Source organism: Mugil cephalus, chromosome 7, assembly GCF_022458985.1.
Source record: "Mugil cephalus isolate CIBA_MC_2020 chromosome 7, CIBA_Mcephalus_1.1, whole genome shotgun sequence".
Classification (NCBI taxonomy): domain Eukaryota; kingdom Metazoa; phylum Chordata; class Actinopteri; order Mugiliformes; family Mugilidae; genus Mugil; species Mugil cephalus.
Genome location: NC_061776.1, coordinates 2786710 through 2805092, shown reverse-complemented (window position 1 = coordinate 2805092; position 18383 = coordinate 2786710). Strand labels below are relative to the sequence as shown.

At 37.3% G+C, this 18383-nt stretch overlaps 1 pseudogene; it reads left to right on the top strand.

Annotated features, from left to right (window-relative positions):
• The first annotated feature begins 1185 nt into the window (after window positions 1-1185).
• LOC125011015 lies at window positions 1186-9409 on the top strand (annotated as a pseudogene).
• The last annotated feature ends 8974 nt before the right edge of the window (window positions 9410-18383 follow it).

Below are 18383 nucleotides of genomic sequence, written 5' to 3'. Positions count from 1 at the left end.
TGTGCAATACGACTGTGTTGCTTTTATTTTGAAAAACCATGATGTATTAATTACGTCATGGCACTGTTATAATCTGTGTTCTTTAATTATTTGAAAAGGATGATTGAAACAGCTTCGTTCCATCTATTAAACATTTATTGAGATTTATTGCGATACAGAAAATAATTCATGTAGCTACACGGTCCCTCCTTGGTGCACCGAAGCTTTCCAAAGACGACAAAGTTTCAAACATTGCAATGCGTTATATCCAAAACTACAGATCCGTTGTGTTTTATTTTCCTCTTCGACCTACTCCGAAATACATAAATTTCAATAAATATTTACAGAATATTCTTATACTTCTGATTACCAGTAGCAGCTTATCAACATGTATAATTTACTGCTTTTTACAACGGGAGAAATTTAATATTGAGAATTAAGTTCAAGTTTCCGTTTGGTTCGGCCTCCAACACAGCTCAGATTTTTCATGTGGCCCCCTGTAGAAAATAATTGCCCAGCCCTGATCTAATTCATGAATTATTATAGTTTCATGAGTTTTCAGTGATTGTTTCATGATTTAAAGTCTTTTAAAGATCTTTTCCTCTCATTTGAAATAATCCTACTGTCACCTTTAAGAGTCATTGAACTGATTATGTAAAAAGTGTGAATGTGCTTCAGGAGAACAGTCCTTTAATAGAAGAGTATTAACTTTCACCTCAGCTGAAAATGGACAGAGAGACAGAGTGGGAAAATAATTCAAGTCACTAGAAATTCACTTCCATTATTGAATGAAGTGAAACACATTGAAGATTTCAGTCAGAGTTGAGGAGCTGTGTGGATTTGTAGTTTTGTGTTTTCATCTCAGCTCTTCAACAACAGAGAACAGTCTGTGTTACTAAATTCACCACCAACCTGAATGTGTTTGTGGGAACATGAATGTTTTTTAGTCTTTCTGCATCATGTGACCCAGATTTTTTTCATCTGCTGTCAGATTCAAATCAAGACCATGAAAGGACACAGCAGCTTGATCTGAGCTGTCAATCATCAGCAGCCGTCTCATCTGTGGGCTGCAGGGGCTGATGGAGCTTTGAGGACCTGCTAGAACCACGTGGCCTCGTCTCATGTCACAGCTCGTCCTGGTTGGGCCTCAGCTGCATCAGAGCTCCACTTTCTCCCAGGTTCACCAGAGGATACACCACCACACAAATGCTTTTCCTCCCAGCTGCTGCTCTGTGCTGTCTGTGTTCAGGTGAGTGTTTCCAACAAACTCCACCTTTAACAAACACTGTCTCACTAACCTTCATCTATCTGTCTGTGTCTCTACAGCCCTGGTTGCCATGGCAGCAGATCTGACCCAGGACCAGTTAACATGGACCAGGAGGGTTGGTCAAACAGTCTCCTTCAGATGTGAAGGAACTGGCCAGTGTGGTACTTATATATACTGGTACCAGAAGAAAGAAACAGAAACATTCAAACTGATTCTTCGTTTTTATAAAAGCAGCGGTAATATAGAGACAAGATACGATCATCCTCAGAAAAATGATTTCTCTGTTGTGAATAAACAGTTGGAGATAAAGAAAGTTAAAGTCGATCATTCAGCCTCCTACTACTGCTCCTGTTGGTACCCACAGTGAGAAATGATGTGAGCAGCCTGAACAAGAACCAACAGATGAACAGATGTCAAACAGTGTTTGTGACAGGAAGAGAGAAGTAAACCAGAGCCCAGGTTCACATATTTCACCTCCATCTCAGACAGAGTCACAAACTACTGAGCTGAGGGAGATTCTTCTTTCCTGCTCTCACTATTTATTTGACATCAGATTTATTGATGTTGTTGATATTTTAACAGAATAATCACAAACAATATAAAATGAATCAAAAGAATTAAACGAAAGAGCAAAAGAACACAAAGATATTTTCGGATTTAGTTCATGATAATGAATGATTTCAGACAAATGTTCCAGATGAAGATGAAGCTCCACATCGATCAGACATAACTTTATGACCACCTTCCTAGTATTGTGTATGTTTACACTCCTTTCATTCATCCTTCTTTAGCTCCAGACACAGGCCCTGAAAGAGAATTTTCCATCATGCATCATATTTATTTTGTAGCCATCAGCATCACATTAATCTTCATCAAATACAATCAATCACATACTCAGTAAATCACTTTTTCTCTCATCTTCTCTGCTTACATGTAATCTATTTATGTCTCATATTTCCCATATACAAAGTGTAGTAAAATAAACTTCCATATGTATCTCGGGTTATTTCTGGTCTCTAGTTTAAATGTTTAAGACTTAAACATCAGCCTGCGCATAAATAAAAGCTTGCAGCAGTTTAATTACCGTAACCAGTGATTGACATAATTCAAAGTGTGGCTGATGCCACAACATCCCAGTGTTCAGCCACACAATTTAGTGCAAACCATTGTGAGATATGGTGATTCAAATGCTGCATGATTTTAGATTTTAAAGGGTTAAAGGAGTCATGTTATGGAAACCAGAATAACAAACTTGATCTGAGGTAAATCAGAAATATTCCTCAGAGTTCATCTATGAACACATGAATCTTTGGGTTGGTTCCTTTTCTATCAGATCATGGTTTCAAACATTTTCATCTTAGTTTCATTTAATCTCTTTCTTCATCACAGTGAACCCAATCCTCAAACCCTTGAAGGTCATGATGTCATTATCAATAGACTCACCATTTACTGAGGTAGATGAATCTTTTTGTGAACGATCAGTTTAACAATTGTTACTAAACAGGAACTCAGAAAAACCAAGAAGAACCCTGATATTATCAGAGATATGAAATGAATAAAATATGTTGTGTTCATCACATCAAAAATGAATTTCTTTTCCCACTCTTAGTTTTACTGAAATAAATCGTAAATGCATCTGTTAAAAAATACTCTCCTCTTATTAAACCCTAAACTCAAGTCACTCACACACTTAACTTAACTTAACTATCTTAACTATCTTAACTTGTAATATAAAAAATACTGCAACAGTTAAAATAAAATATAAACACCAACATGAAAGTAAAACATTTTCAATTGAACACACAAATACTCTGCAATAAATAACAATAATAATAATAATAATAATAATAATAACAACAATAATAATAATAATAAACCACTTCACTGATGATTGTACAAAATAAAATAATTCAGTTGTTTAGTTCTCACTCTCTCTCTGTCCATTCAGTTTAACATGCTGAACGTGGGAACTGAGAGGAAATGATGAGGGAACAGGTGACAGAAAGATGAGAACAAACCCAATGGATGTCAGCTCCAGGATAAATTGATGCTAGTTAGTGGGAATGAATCATTAGCTTTAGCACAACTTCACAGCATCAACACACTTTAGCAACGTTCAGTAACATTAAGCTACAACATTACAACAGATGATCAGTTTCTCATTGAGGTCAGACATGTTCCTGACTAGTTCCCTCTCCATACACTGAGAAAAAATAAATAAATAAATAAATAATCTTCTGGATACAAAAACATACTGTGAAATAACAGAAAATGACTTCATTATAAAAATATGGTTATTTTCCATAATTAAAATACAATTTATAGTTGCAAATTTCACAAGATTTTGTTTATTTTTACATTGGTTTTAAAGTTTAAATAGAAACATTTGGACATTTTAAAACAATGAAATTACCTATAAATATGGTGAATAAATTGTTGTGATAGGTTGCTGCAGTCTATCCCAGCTGTCATCGGGCGAGGGGCGGGGTCCACCCTGGACAGGTCACCAGCCTATCACAGGGCTAACACAGAGACAATCATTCGCCGAGAGCGTTGCATGTCTTTCTGTCTCCACCGCACTGTGCCGTCCTATTTTTATGTTTTACATTCTAAAGATATTATTCACAAAAGTGTTAATGGGCCTGTGTTTGCATGTGATCCCACACTGATTTATACTCACCAGTTTGTCTGCTTCGCTGAAGCAGCAGTGGCAATAAAGTAGTGGCATCTCTAAGCATTTAATTGCAGGTGTTCTGTAGCTCTCTTGGTAGTGCTGATGCCACATAAGCAAATGCTATATTTCTGGCTGCAGCGCCCTAAGTTTAAATCCCTTGTTCTGCAAATCCTCAAATCCTTTGTTCTGCATGCTAAGCTTTCCCCTTTTCCTGTTGTCCTTTCAAAATAAATTACAGTTATTAAAGGAAATTACAGTAATTCAATCAACAAACAAATGTAGTAAAATTACAAATTAAATCGTTCTTTTATTATTAGTCTCTCAGTAATTTCATTTGATTTCTTCTTATTTTATTTTATTTTGTTATTCATTATTTTATTTTATTTTTATTTCTTACATTTTTTTTTTACAGGTTACTGTACAGCAGCTCTGTCGTTAGCACTGATGCCTCCTGAAAGAGTGGGAGAGACCCATGTTTGCTATAAAGGAAAATGATGTGGAACATGTTCTATAAAAGTGATGTGGTGAAGAAGCTGCCTCAACCTAAAAGGCCTGGAGGAACCACACAGAGAGAGCAACTCCTCATCTTTCCCTGTCACCTTCAGGGCTGGAATGTAGAGTAGGCCTAGTTGTAGAGAATGAGAGCGGATGTTCTTCCTGTTTTGTGGGTCCCAGGCTTTTGAAGCTGGTTCTAAGGGTCCTGTGTTCTGACTGGGTTCTAATCTAACTTGTATCTGTCATTTGAATGTTAATTAAAACATTTTGAATTATATTATTATGTATTTGATTTTGTTTAGAGTTACTTTCAAGTGTTTAGGAAAAAATGTGCTTAATTGACCAATCCCCACCTCTAAATGTTACAACATGTGTTGTTATGCTGGTTTCAGAGGAAAAAGTAAGTGGATCACTTTAACCCGAGCTGGTTCACTTCATCCCCTTGATTTCTCTGGTCTGTCTCACTTCACCCTGAAGCTGGGGTAAACTGAGACACAAGACCACTTTTTAAAAAACAATTACATTTTCACTGCCCTTCATCCTGAATTAATGGAAAATGTGTACATTTTACTGATATCATATATCATGTCATATCATTTTAGCTCGCTGAGAGGGCAGCAAATGTAAAAAATGTCTCACTTTACCCCACTCTCCCCTACAATTGTTTTAACTGTCAGCTGACAGAGTGTGTGTGTCTGAATTACCTGAGTTTACCAGTATTCATGAGCACCTTTTCTAACCTGTTTTAATTCTTTCAGAACCGAGGGGATTTTCAGGGATCTGTTAAAGTACACAGTTTTTGAATTACCGTAACTCACAATGGTTTGCATTATTGACAAAATTGCATATGATGTAACAAAAATATAAATACAACAAAGTCAACAACACAACAACAATGGGAAATGAAGTCAGTAATAGTAGTTAGTTGAGCAAATAAGTCAACGACTTTTTTCATTTGCACCACGTTCCCCTTTTTGTACCTCGTTTGAGTTTGTGTGTTTGAGTTTGTGATTTTGCATCGTTTCTGTACTTGAAGCTGTTTTTCTTGAACTGAGACGTATTAGGTCGTTGCCATCCGTTTGGCCCTTGTTGCCACCGTAGTATAGAAATGTTTCCCTTTATAACAAAATTCTTCTTTTGTCGTCCACCCAAATACCTAACAATATAAAAATCTTAGTTACAGAATATAAAAAGATTAAAGAAAAGGACTAGTGCAAATATCTAAATGGACATGAGTGTACACAATTAAATGAAATGTGAACAGAAACAGAAACATTGTGTGAGATGATCTCATCCATGATTTTAGTCCATGATTATAGACTCCTGTCTATAATATACACTTAGTTTAATGTCAGGGAGGAAAAGGGACTTCTTCATCAGGTCACTGCATTTCATACTCCAGCACATCAGGCCTGAGGGTAGGAGTGTGAACAGTCTGTTTGGGGGATGGGTGGGGTCCTTAAAGGTGGTCCTGTGGAGTCTCCTATGGAGTGTTGGTGATCCTGTGTAAACAGTAGCTGATAAGGGCTCCTTTCCTTCTTCATGGAAATTATCATCTCCTCAGTCTTGTCTGTGTTGTGGGTTGGTCGTGGGTGTACAATATTGGACAAACACAAGTGCTGATGTACCCAGTCACATACTCAGCGTAGTCCTGTGTGCTAACAGAAGAGTCTCCCACTGTGGCTGCAGCTTTAAACACATCCCAGTCTGTCCTAGAAAAACAGTCCTGCAGGGTGCTCCAGAGATTAAACTTATTGGTCTGTAGGCTGGTACAGTAACAAAGAGATGTGGTCCAAGTGTCTGAAGTGGGGGGAGTGTGCAGCCCTGTATGCAGCCGTATGTTACTGTGGACATGATCTAAGGTGTTATTCTTGCACATGTCCACATGTTGGTAGTATTGGGGAATAGAGTCTGTAGCCTGCCTGATTGAAGTCCCCCCTTAGTGATAATAACGTCATCAGGATGAGCTGTCTCTAAGGCGCTAATGACACATCACTAAAGTAGTGGACTGACCAACCACTGACATTAACGTCAGAGCCATGCTGCTAGTGTGGAGAAAAGAAAAGAGAAGAAGAGACATTCATGTAGATCTGAACAATAGAGAAACACATCAAGGAGCTGAAATATGATCCCACTTCCTCTTTTGACTCCTTCACCTCAGCTGACTCTCAACGGCACACAGGTTTTTGTATTAGTCTTTTTCACTGTGTGGATGCCTTTGGCTCTGGAACTAAACTGTATGTAACAGGTAAGAACAAACATTTCTTTTCCTTCACTTGTTTTATTGTAGAAGCTGAAACATGTTTAAAGTCAGTTTGTGCTGCTTCAGGCTTTACATGTTAGTTTTTTCCTCATTATTAGAGAATTCATCCTGCAGCCATTGTTACATAAGAAAAACTCAATCACTTCTGAAAACATGTTGAAATCTCACTCAACAACTAAAGTTATTCTTTATTTCTGTAAATATTAGTGACGTTACAAACATTTAGGATTTGATCGTCTCAGTAATTCTTTGTAAACAAGATGATTTGATGTTCAACTATTTCAGATTGTTTTGAAGTGTCTATCGATTGAACTGGATCATTTCTGAAAGTTAGAACCTTGTCAGATCTAATCTCTGTCAGTTAATATTTATATGATGTAAATGTTGTTTTAATTGATGATGTTTTAATAGAAAAAGAATAAAAACATTAAGTGAATGTGATGTTAGAATAAATAGAATTAACTCAAACAATGTTTTATTACTATCATCAGCATAAAGTATTTAAACATTTGAACATGACTGACACAAACTTGTACATTGATGAGTTTTATTAGTGATTAAAGTCTGTGCTCTTAAATGTGTAATATTCAATACATGTTGTAATCACTGAAATGACAAAATAAAATTATATAATTTTATTTCATTGAAAATATTACAAAGACCTGAAACATATTAAGGAGAAGTTGCTTTAATTTCATGTCACAGCTAATTAGGTTAATTAGAAATAAATGGTGTTGGAGGAGAAAGGCTTCATGACTCTGTGACCAAATAATGTTTTTCAATGTGAAGCTGAAAATAATTTGTGCATTTCATGGTCTACAGTTCATAATATCATAAAATAAAAAGCAGTATTGAATGTTGGTGATCTTCATTAACTTACACATTTGTGAACAAACCATTAACGCTGAACCTTATGTAGAGGTTTTGGAGAAACAAATGTGGCTATACAGATGACGACTTATTCTGAAAGGCCTTTCTAATTAATGAAATAAAATAATATAAAATAAAATAAAATAAAATAAAATAAAATAAAATAAAATAAAATAAAATAAAATAGGAAAATATTTCACGTTGTAAACTACAATAACTCTAATTGATAAAAGACGACGTACTGAAACACAGTCGACGTGTTTCCTAACTTCTTTGACAAGAATTGAAATTGAGAAAATAATGTAATTTGATTAAGATAAAATAAGATAATGCTTTATTTATTCCACCGTGGGGAAATTTGCAGCATTGCAGCAGTAGACAGTTTGAGAACAGAGCACAGAGGAAAAATAAAGAAGTAATAAAATATTAAAGAAATACAAAAAATACAAACTTAAATCCAATAGAAATTCTATTTATTTATGCATGCATGTTTATTGTATATGAAAGAATAAAGGATATACAAACACAAGGCATCCTAAATGTATTGAGGATATTCCAGTTTGTGTTGTGATTGTCCAGTGTGTGTTTGTTCTACTGGGAGCAGGTTTGATTATACAACTGATGATTGATCAACTACTGTATTCTGTTCGGATTTATTTATTTATGTTATGTAGCATCAGTTATTTTAGACACAGAAATTTACATGAAGACATGTTATAAATTATACTGAATATGTACACTGATCAGCCATAACATTATGACCGTTGAAGTGGTTAGACGACTGGGTTCAGAGCATCTCCAGAACTGCAGCTCTTGTGGGGTTTTCCTGGTCTAAAGTGATCAGTATCTATCAAAAGTGGTCTAAGGAAGGACAAGAACCAGAGACAGGGTGGTCATGGGCAGCAGAGGATCATTGACCCTTGTGGTCCGATCCAACAGACGAGCTACTGTAGCTCAGACTGCTGGAAACATTAATGCTGGTTGATGTTTGTTGTGTATTGATGAGTAGTTTAGTGATCAGAGTCCATGTAGTTTCCAGGATCAGGCTGAATCCAGACCATGCTGTAAGCTGCTGTTGACTGTGTCAATGTGTGTGTTGCTGTCAAACTTCAGATGAGCAGGTAGTGAAGCCCGTGGTGAGCGTGTACCCAGCAGCATCCAGACCCAACCAGGAGGGGAAGAGCTCCCTGCTGTGTCTGGCCTCATCCATGTTTCCTCCTGTGGTCCAGTTCTCCTGGAAAAGACAGAGAAGGGCGGCTCTCTGGAGGATCTGACCTCTGCTCAGGGAGATCAGCTGGAGCTCAGAGAGTCAGGACACAGAGCCTCCATCAGACTGGTGGATAGAGATGATCTGTACACATATAAATACATCTGCTCCGTCCAGCACGAGGGAGGCATAGTGGACGACACACTGGAAGAAAGAGTGGAGGACAGAGTGGAGGCCCAAGCACTACAAGGTAATGAAGGCTTGGTGACTGTGTCCAGCAGTGGTTCAGCTTCATGTGGAGACGCTGTCAAAGAGATCAGATGAGCAGAGGACTGACATTTGTCACTGCAGCTCCAAACATTTGACTCCTTTTCTGTTTCAGGGGTTCCAGCTCCAGCGCCTCCTGTCCTCCAGAGAGAGAGCCAGCAGACCTGGCAGCTCTGCAGCAACATCACTGTAAGATCACCTGCTGCCTCTCTGCATGGACAGCTCCAATGTCCAATGAGGACACTAGAAACACTTTACAGGATCAATCTGACACTTGCACTAATTCATATCTGTGTGTGTGTGTGTGTCTGTCAGTGTCCTTCCAGTCTCAGTGCAGGGTGAAGCTGCTCTGTCTGTTGTACACAGTGCTGATAGTGAAGAGTCTGGTGTACTGCTGTGGACTCTCTCTGCTGACGAGCCTCACAAACAAGGGACCGTCCACCAGCTCCACACATGCTGACTGACTGTTTTCTGCTCCTCTTTTCTCTCCATCAGATCTCATCACTTCATCTCATTCATCACTTTCATCAGTTTTCAGTAAATGTTGTTGAAATGTTCTTCTTTGTAATCTGTATCTGTTCATTCACATGTTGATTGTCGTCCTGTAAATAGAAACACATTTATTCACATAGAAATCTGCTCTTATGACATGTTCATTCTCTAGTCGTCTAGTTTATTTCCACTTTTAACTGTGACTTGTATAATAATGAAAATGAAGCTGAATCATCATCAGTTTCCAGCTGTTTCTTCTGCTCTTGTGTTTCTTCTTTCTAATAAATCAAACTCCACCAGGCTGCTCTTTTGTTTCACTGGATCACACTCAATTAACACATTTTTATTCTTTTCATGTGTCTTAATAAAGCAAGTCAAATACTTTAGCTGGTATATTAGTGACTGTTGGATGTGATGTCTATGAACCCTGTGAATGAAGCACAGACTGCACTGATAAAAAATGAAGCTTGAATTTAATTTCCATGAGAAATGTGGGTCAGTGTGGTTAATAAGGTGAACTCATGCTGAATTACAACTGATTGGGACATTTAGACTCTTTTGTCAACTATAACTCATGGAAATAATGAGACTTGAGGTGAACCAACATGGACGCCTGCTTCACAACAACAGCATGACTTGTTTATATCGTGGGTTTGTGTCTCTGTCTCAGTGACGTTTGTGTTCGGTTCTGATTAATGATAAAGAACAGGAAGCATCATTGTTTCATATAGAAGTTGAAAATCTTCTCATTGGATCAATTTAAACTCTTTGCAGGCAGAGTTCAACTTCTTTAAAGTTATATTCATCAGAGATAGAAAGAGGATGAAAGATTTTAAACACAACAATAAAATAATTAGTTTCATTTAATTGAAAAAAACATTTAACATGAAAAGAGCTGGTTCTAATTTTTAATGATGAACATAAATGTGTTTCTTGTCTCTCAGTTGAAGAACACAGGTGCTTCCTGGAAAGATTCTTTCACCAGAGCTGGTGGTTAAAACTGTCATTAAAGTGAAAAGCCACAGCTAACGGTGTGGAGGCTGCAGAGCACAAACCCACACAGCCCGTCTGCTGCAGGAAGGAAGTCTGATTGGCTGACAGCAGTTTGTTTTCTGTCCTAATAACCACTGAGAACGGATTCATATCTGCTTCTGTACACACTCACTGCCTCCCCTCCCTTTCTCTTGTTTACTGTAAACCTTTTTCCTCTGAGCCTCCACCCACACAGAGTTGAAGTGAGTCCAAGCTCATGTCCTGGTAACATGTTCAGGGAGGTTCTGATGATTAAAGATGCTCTTTACAGTTTGAAATAAACAATAACAACATTAATTAAAAGTGATTTTATTGATCAGACACCTCTGTGATTAATGAGTGATTAGGATTTATCCACTAACAGGTCCAGTTAGAGGACCATGAACTTTCAGTGTTCAGCTCTCAAAAAGTTCAATTTCCATTGATGCTCTGACCTGCTGCTAATGCGAATGCTAATATAAATTTGGTGTGGTTTATTTTAATTGACAAAGAGCAAACAAACAGCAGTGGCTTCTGTTGCCTCTCACCCTGATAACAACAAAAAACATAACCCTTCTCAGAGCCTAGCTCACATGTCCCATTCTTCCTTTATATATAAACTGTCCAAATAAACATGAATAAATTGGTATTATCGTCATTATTAAAAATAAACATGTTTTGTTGACGTTTAACGTAGCATTTTAAACATTTACTGCCGTCTACTGACCAAAGGGAGGAACTGCAACACTGCATAAAGTAGATATACAGTCAATAGTGAGACGTGATAGTATAAAATTCACCTCCTCTATGGACTTAAATAAAGACTAACTGCACAGACAAGTATATCATAAATACAATACAACGTGGAAATGTGAAGTGGTGTTTTCCAGAATCATGCTTTACAGTATATTCCATACATGTCTGTTTACATATTTCATCCAAATAATTACTACTATAAATGTCACGTACACATTCTATTTTAATTACAGCAAATGTTTTTCATTGGCAATTAAGAATAAAAGCATCATCTATAAATAATAACATAATATTTTAATTTGATGTATTATAACTTTCAAACTTATGGAAAGTGGTGACAAGATATTTAATAATATTTCCCAGAATGCTTTACTTTATTGAAGTATTCAAAATGGTTGCCAAGCTGTTTCCAAGCCTCTCCACTGACAAAATTGATGGTCAGAGCCAGTTTCAATGTCGTGTCATTTGTTCATTTTCATATAAATGTGGCAAATTATTCCTGTTACTTGGCTATAAGGAATTTGTCTGGTTTGACATGAATTTAATTCCACTTCCTGTAATTCCAATTCAACGTCCTGTTGGAGGTGAAGCCAGTTCAATTCACATACAAATTCTTCAAATGAATTATTTATTTATTTAATTATTTTTAATTCTGAATTCGGAATTTTGCTCAGGCCCGAAGTGAGTTATTTCGTCATTGTCCCATTGAAGGCCTTTCATTATGGACGGGGTTTTACTATTTGATAACAGATCAATCTCTGTTTTGGCATTACAGATGTTGGTGTATTGTTGCAGTAAGTCTTTGCTGAATTAGACTTGGTTTCAAGTGAAGTGGCTGTGGGAGTTCGTCCCTATTTTTCCATTAAGGGGATTGACTTTCACTTTGATTGATTTACCCGGTGGAAAGGTTTTGGCTGCACCTGAAGTGACACTGATTCACATAAGACAGCCTGCAAATGAGCTTGCATGGAAGTTTCCAACAGTTCCTTTTATTTCCTGATTCTAGTGTCACTCTATTCTTCAGAAGTTGCAGAGACAAGTTCAAAGACAGTTTCTTGCTTTGAGCAACTGCCTTTATCTTGTGAACTGAGCAAATAGGTGATGGTAGTTTAGCTTGTTTACTTGAAGCAGATGGTTTCAATCTTTGACAAAAGATTATTCTGGGAGGGGTGCTTGCTTGTGTGTGTATATCTGTCATACGGAGGGGTTCAGAGGAGCTGTCCAGTGCTGAAGTTACCTCTCCCTGTGAGAGCTTGGCAGTAGAGAGGGTTCAGAGGAACTGAGTCAGCTCAAGGACTGCACAAGGACACCTGTCCCTCTGCCTCTACTTTAGTACAAGCTTGGTCTGGACATTGATGGCGATTTGCTTCGTGAGCATGATGTTTAACTGAGAGGACCATATCATTAACAGATAATGGCCTCCTAAGCTACACCTAGGAAGCCTTGTAAAGTCTGTACATGTCAAGAAAGGAAACACACACACACAAAAAAAAAAACAACCATTTACACTCACACTCACACAGCTTGTCAATTTTAGAGTCACCAATTAGCCTAAAGTTTACGTTTAAATGCGCGTGAAAAAAACTAAACAAATTATTGCCTTAATCCGACTTTAACTACAAAACTTAAGTGCATGTAAACACGTTACTCTGATTAAAATTCTCCCTATCAATATTCTCCGGCTTGTATACGCCTTAATCAGACTTTTGGATAACGGGTGTGCACATGGGCCACAACCGCAGCGCTGGTATATGACCCTGGAACAAAAACATCCAAGAAAGACGGACGCAGAAGAAGAATGTAAACAGAGGTGGTAGAAGAACTACCTGAGGGATAGCGCCATCTTATATGTACCATAAGAAACACACACATTATGTACGACATTAAAAAAGCTGAACTATTATCCATCTGGTTGTTGTTTGAAATCCCGGCCTGACACATGAACGACTCTGGTATATTATATGATGTAAATGGGTGGTATTAACCCACAGAAAATACACATACCGCCACCTAGTGGTAATGGAGGACATGTTCTCGTCAGTTATCCGATTTTCTCTGTTACTTGTAAACTGTGTTTACCACCAATCCACTGCACCGCCCAACAACACTACTAACTGGTTTTAAAAACAAACCACGTCCATCTGGTGTCCCACAATAAAGTTCCAACAGAGGGGGAGAGTTAACATTTAGTTCCACTGTCTGTAAAGTCTCTCAATCTTTATAGAGATCATATGATGTTTAACTGAAGACTAAATGTATTCACTCTGACACAATATTTAAATCACTGATGTTATAGAAAGATATTTTTTTCTATAAATTAGTGTCGTTGTCTTCTCTATACAGTCAACAATTTAAAGTCTGCACCACAATAACTAACATATCGAGTAGGAACGAAAACAGTGAGGCAGTGTTTAAAAATAAAAGATCTACAGTATGTGAATTTTGAAATGCTTGATTTATGTTCTTTCAATACAGACAGTATGGTGTAACGGATCGGTGATGTGTCTGCGTGGGTTTTCTCCGGGTACTCTGATTTCCTCCCACCTCCAAACACTTGCTCGTTAGGCTGATTGGTGACTCTAAATTGTCCATAGGTGTGAGTGTGTATATGTATGATGTGTGAATGCCTATGTGCCAATGTGGTTGGACTGGGGGTTGAAAATAATTAAGATGAACTCAACACATCTGGCACTTTAGATTTTTAGAATCAGGCAGGAAGACAAATATGACTTTTAAACAAATTAATACATTTCAATGCTTTAAATATCATCAACGATGAAATTGTTGGAATTGAAAACAATGCAACTGATATATTTGAGTATTTTATTCACAAAAGCATGCAAATAATTCTATCTCATAGTAAAATATATAAACAGAGAAGAGCTGAAACACCAGAAAAACAAGAATGGGTCAGTTTTCACATTATAACGTGTTACATGATGTTAAAAAATAAAAATCACATTAAAACATGACTCATTTTCAATGACACCTTTTCTTGTTTCTTGTTGTGGCAGTGATGCTCTGAAATGTCCTTGTTATATTGTTTTTATAATATACTTCTCTGTGTGGTTACTTTTTATCTTTAAAGTACATACTGACAGTACATTTCATGCTATCACCTCTAACCACTGATTGTATATTTACAGTCTATGGTATAAGTCAAACACCTGTGTGTCTACTGTAGTAATTCCAAATTTGAGCCTGAAACCAGTTTTAAACCACTTTTTTTCTGCTGATTCAGTCATTAACTGCTGCCCTGAAAAACCTTCACATGGAACATAACCTTCTTCTCTCCATAGAACATGTATTACAGCAGACATATCTGCTGAATATCATGAAAGTACAGATCCAGTATGAAAAGAAGGAGGAATGAAATGATTTGTGGAGGATGAGATTTTCATCTTCTTTCTTCCTTTCATTGATCAAACTCATCATTGGAGTTTTTCTTTGAATGGTGAAGCTGCAGATGTGAACAGCTACAGTGGTAATGAACAAGCAGCTGGCTCCATAATGACTCTGTTTGTTCAGAACATGGTGGATGTTCTGCATCCAGAGCTCAGAGCTGGTTTACTGAACCACTGTGAGTCATTTGTGTCTGGATGCCTTTGTACTTCCAGTGACTCACCACAGGGTGGCGCTGCTTCTCTTTGCTTCTTCATTTCAGCCTCAGGCAGCAACAAAATGATCAGAGCTGATCAGGTCTGTATTTATCAAACATGTCAGAGCAGGAAATCTCTTCTAACTGACCAGAATCTCTCAGAGTCACTGAGCTTTGATTCTACTTTTAGGAGTTGAAGTCAAACATTTGATCTTCTGCTTTCACTTGCCAAATTCCTCCTGTATGTCCTGAGAGATATTAAAGCTGCACATTGATGTTACATATTACACAGTAAACCTGCTCTGTGGAGGATTTTTAATGGTTTCATCTCTTAAAATGTTCTTCAACAACAGAGAACAGTCTGTGTTACTAAATTCACCACCAACCTGAATGTGTTTGTGGGAACATTAATGTTTTTTAGTCTTTCTGCATCATGTGACCCAGATTTTTTTTCATCTGCTGTCAGATTCAAATCAAGACCATGAAAGGACACAGCAGCTTGATCTGAGCTGTCAATCATCAGCAGCCGTCTCATCTGTGGGCTGCAGGGGCTGATGGGAGCTTTGAGGACCTGCTAGAAACCACGTGGCCTCGTCTCATGTCACAGCTCGTCCTTGTTGGGCCTCAGCTGCATCAGAGCTCCACTTCTCCCCAGGTTCACCAGAGGATACACCACCACACAAAATGCTTTTCCTCCCAGCTGCTGCTCTGTGCTGTCTGTGTTCAGGTGAGTGTTTCCAACAAACTCCACCTTTAACAAACACTGTCTCACTAACCTTCATCTATCTGTCTGTGTCTCTACAGCCCTGGTTGCCATGGCAGCAGATCTGACCCAGGACCAGTTTAACATTGACCAGGAGAGCTGGTCAAACAGTCTCCTTTAGATGTGGAACTGACAAGTGTACTGTTAACTATGTAATATGGCACCAGAAGAAAGAAACAGAAACATTCAAACAGATTCTTCATATTACTAATTGGGGCCAGATAGAATCAGGTTTCAATCATCCTCAGAAAGATGATTTCTCAGCTTCGTACAATCAGAACGTTTGTGAGCTCAAGATTAAGAAAGTTAAAGTTGATCATTCAGCCTCCTACTACTGCTCCTGTGGGTTCCCACAGTGAGAAAAGATGTGAGCAGCCTGAACAAAAACCAACAGAGGAACAGATGTCAAACAGTGTTTGTGACAGGAAGAGAGCAGTAAACCAGAGCCCAGGTTCACATATTCCACCTCCATCTCAGACAGAGTCACAAACTACTGAGCTGAGGGAGATTCTTCTTTCCTGCTCTCACTATTTATTTGACATCAGATTTATTGATGTTGTTAGCAGATATTTCAACAGAAAAAAAAAACATGAAAAAACAGAACAAACACCAAAATGCATCATATTTATTTTGTAGCCATCAGCATCACATTAATCTTCATCAAATACAATCATCACATACTCAGCAAATCACTTTCACTCTCATCTTCTATCATCTTTCTCAAACTCTCTGTATGTCCTGAGGATGTCTTCTTACTGTCCACAGAGTCTCTCTGATCCAGATCTGTCCTCAGCCTCGTTCACCATCAGTCCTCTGCTGTCTTCTGTCCACCCCTGGTTATTCTAGACTCTTGGACAGTCTCTAACTCAATGCTGATTACTGACACAAACTAAACAACCAGCTCTTCCTCCTCTTTCTCATCCTCTCCTTCCACACCCAGTCCAGAGGTCCCTGCTGTGTTTGTCCTTCATAGACTGCAGATGGTTGAACCTGCAATTGTAGAAATACTCTCACACCTCCCAAAAACCAAAGACCCAGAAATAAAGCTTCATTCAATAGTTCATGTTCCTCTTTGTAGCATCCATGCTAACTAAATCACAACATGTCATCACACAGTCAAGAGGACTGGTGGAAGATAAATCATAAATCATTTGATTTGGAATAAAGTCTAAATAATGTTCCTGAACATGAATTAAATCTCCTCCAGAACACTCAGAGTCTAGAGTCACTTCAATCCCATTTGATAGTTTTTAGTTTTCTAAAGCCATATATTTAAAGTGAGCAGCTTACATGTAATCTATTTATGTCTCATATTTCCCATATACAAAGTGTAGTAAAACAAACTTCCTCATGTTTATCTTGGGTTCTTTCTGGTCTCTAGTTTAAAGGAGTCATGTTATTGAAACCAAATTAATAAACTTAATAAGTTTAGTATTCTGGCCTTTTTGCAGAAAAACACATATTTAGGACAAACCCAAAGTAAATTGAATGCTGTTCATGAATAGTCTGGAGCTCATTCATGGTCTTGGTCTCTTCTGAAAGCTGAACTCTGAAATTTATATCACAAAAGTCAAAATCACTTTAAATGGTTTTGTTGTTGAAGAATCAAAGTTGACACACAATCAAAAATAAGAAGCTGCTGGGTTTGCCTGATTTTTATTTTATTTATTTATTTATTTATTTATTTATTTATTTATTTTTGCTCTCTGATGCCTTCAGAGGAAACCGAGGACAGATCTTATCTGGGTAATACTAAATTATCAGAGAATAAAGTCTTTCCTATGAAGTATAAAAATTACCAAAACTGAGTTTCTTTTGCCTTTTTTTCTAAGTGTATAACCAGGTGTTTCCAAACTGTACCATTCAGACACATTTTGAATAAAAAAGCCATAACTTGAGCTCCACTGAAAGGTGACACTCAGAGGAATTATATTTTATAACCAGATTCTCTATTAGAGAGCAAGTAGCATATCGTTGTTTAGAGCAGCTCATTGGCTTCATGAAACATCAATCATCCACTAAACTGACTGCAACTGGTTCAGTCTGTGGATGAAAGAAGGGGGAGGGGCTTATTTCCAGCGCTGACTCTCATTGGCTTCTGAAGGCTGTTGACTGGACATAGTAGCTCTGAATTGGTTCATTGAGGTCTCAATCAAAATGTCAGAGTTCAGTGGCCATTTTACCAACAAACACATTTTAGTTTCATTCAATCTCTTTCTTCATCACAGTGAACCCAATCCTCAAACCCTTGAAGGTCATGATGTCATTATCAATAGACTCACAATTTACTGAGGTAGTTGAATCTTTTTGTGAATGATCAGTTTAACAATTGTTAATAAACAGGAACTCAGTAAAACCAAGAAGAACCCTGACATTATCAGAAAAATAAAATGAATGAAATATGTTGTGTTCATCATATCAACAAGAATGTTTTTCTAGCTTTTAGTTTTACTGAAATAAATCGTAAATGCATCTGTTAAAAAACACTCTCCTCTTATCAAACCCTGAACTCAAGTCACTCACACACTTAACTTTAAATGTAATATAAAAAATACTGCAACAGTTAAAATAAAATATAAACACCTTATATCATACTTTTGCAACACGAAAGTAAAACATGTTTACTTAAACACACAATTAGTCTGCACTAAATAATAATAATAATAATAATAATAATAGTAACTAACCACTTCACTGATGATTGTACAAAATAAAATAATTCAGTTGTTTTGTACTCATCT